The sequence below is a fragment of the Penaeus japonicus genome, unplaced genomic scaffold (genome assembly GCF_977035675.1).
Source record: "Penaeus japonicus unplaced genomic scaffold, GWHDUDI00000001_assembly GWHDUDI00000020, whole genome shotgun sequence".
Classification (NCBI taxonomy): Eukaryota; Metazoa; Arthropoda; class Malacostraca; order Decapoda; family Penaeidae; genus Penaeus; species Penaeus japonicus.
Window position 1 is genome coordinate 22,763,366 of NW_028234422.1, and position 2,500 is coordinate 22,765,865.

Below are 2,500 nucleotides of genomic sequence, written 5' to 3' on the forward strand. Positions count from 1 at the left end.
GTCAGAAACTGGAATGAATGCAATGGAAAAAAAATGTTTTAAGGGGGGAAATCAGACATGCTTCCGTTCAAACATATAGCTTGGTTTAATATCATTCTGACTCAGTATCCATCAAAGAACAGGCAGTAGATGTCTTTTCAGAGCGGGAAAATACATGGGCGAACTAAACGCCTGCCTTTGGGTAGCTAATGTTACTGGTTTAATAGTTTCGCATTTTTTATACTAGTATCGGCGGTGCCACACTGTTGATTCAAATTCTATTTAGCACTGGGGCGCACATGACATTCATTAACATTATCATTATCAACATTATACATGTATATATATATATATATATATATATATTATTTTTTTTATTATTATTTTTTTTTTTTGGGGGGGGGGCTACATATTTGCATATTTGACGTACATGGGAAGATTTCCTGAAGAAAGAACATTGGAGGGATACAGGCTTTAACTTTTTTATTGGATGATGCAGGCTTCTAATTTACCGACAATGTGGGCTAATTTCTTACCTCATTTTCCTACTAAAGGAAAATATTTGCCGATGGAAAGAGTAATCGGAGTGAGATATCCCGCTTAATCCCCCCCCCCCCCCTGGCGGTTCTCCTTCGAGGCCCATAAAAACTCGGGTTGAAGTTTGCGAGGCATAGTTTATAGCTAATGCACTTAAGTTGAACGAGTCTCCGAACCTCAACACAACTTATTAATTAAATGACAAAATGTGTTCTTTAGCATTGTCTTATTGTTGATTCTGATTTTGATTAGTTTATTCATATTATACTGTTGTTATCATTCGTTTTGTTATTGTCATTACTGTCATTTCATTATTGCAATCACGAATATCATTCTTACTTTTAATCATTATTAACTTTTTTTCTTCATTATCATTCCCTTGATCATTTTCATTTTCGCCATCATCGTTGTCAACCATCCTTATCATTATTACTGTCATTATCATTATTTTTTCGTGATCATCATGGTCATTGCTACCATTATCATAAATAGTGATAAAACAACAACGCTAATACAATAATGACGTCGCAATAATAATGATTTATATCATAACTAGTTTTGTTTTGTTCATTATCAAACGTATCCTTTTTATCATCATCATTCCCATAAGCATTGTCATCGTCAGTACAATATATTATTTTCTAATCATGAATCTTATTTCGAATAATACATTGATAATGTGAAGGTAGTAATAATAAAACGTAATAACAATAATTATGATAATAATAATAATTAATAGCAATAATCATAATCATATCAATATCAGTGGTAATATTAATAATGATAATAATAGTAATAATAATGAAAATAATAGTGATAATGAAAATAGTGTTGTTAATGATATCAATGATTACGAAAATTATAATATCAATATAATGATAATAATGGTAATGATTAATAATAATAAATATCATTGTTGTGTCCATTACCATCATTACTCTTATCACCATTAACAATGACATTATCATTATTGTGTCACCATATTTATTATTATCGATCTCACTTTACTAAAATAACTATCATCACTTTTAATATATCACTCCTCATCATTATTACCATCTTCATGATCACCATTATTACCATTTCTAGTGCTGATTTACAAACCAGTATAGAATCCATAAATGACCTAATTTACATGAGCCTCCGAGTGCACATGTATGAAGATTCCACAACACACACTTATCAGAGGGACCAAACACGCACGCCGGTTTTATCTCGGAAGTAAAATGCTGGATGTTCTGCTTAGTTTTAGTGATAATGATATTCCTTTGTAAGAACCAATGGACAACCGAAAATTCGGAATAATAGGCATTCAAGAAATTAGGGTAAAAAAAAGGAACCAGACAGAGTGTCCAAAGAGTGATTTCCGTGTTGATGATCTTGAATCGGAAACTATTTTACTTTTTCCCCTTTTCTTTCTACCGCTCTGATAAAGAAGGAAGGTTCGATAAATAACGGAATTTCCACTGTCGATAAAAGAAAGTCCTAAAAGCCAATAAATGGTGATTTAAACTAAACCAAAGAAGGGTCTTATATCCGCAAGGACCTATTATCGTACATCTGGCCGTGCGGTTCCCTCCTATCTGTGCTCCACCCCATCCTACACACAGCAATCTTTGTTTCCCTTTTTTGCCTCTCTTTAGTGACTCATGGCTCAGGGATTGATCGACAGAATTCCTTTAGTAGTGAATTGATGGAAAATGCATGAGTTATGAGAGCCCCACTGCTTATTGTCGGAGAATATATATTTGTTCGAATTATCGGGGGTTTCGGAGGGCACGGGAGCCTATGAATGTATGCGCACACTTCGATTCAGCTGCCTTCTCTTCGCTTTTGTCTACGGTTATCATGGTATCTTACTCGGTTTTCGTGGTGGTTTATGCATCTCGTTGACATAAATTATGTAGACATTAACAGCTGTCGCGTTCTTCATCTGGCAGTGATATGGAGAGAAGAGGCTCAATTCACTCACTGTCTGATATTC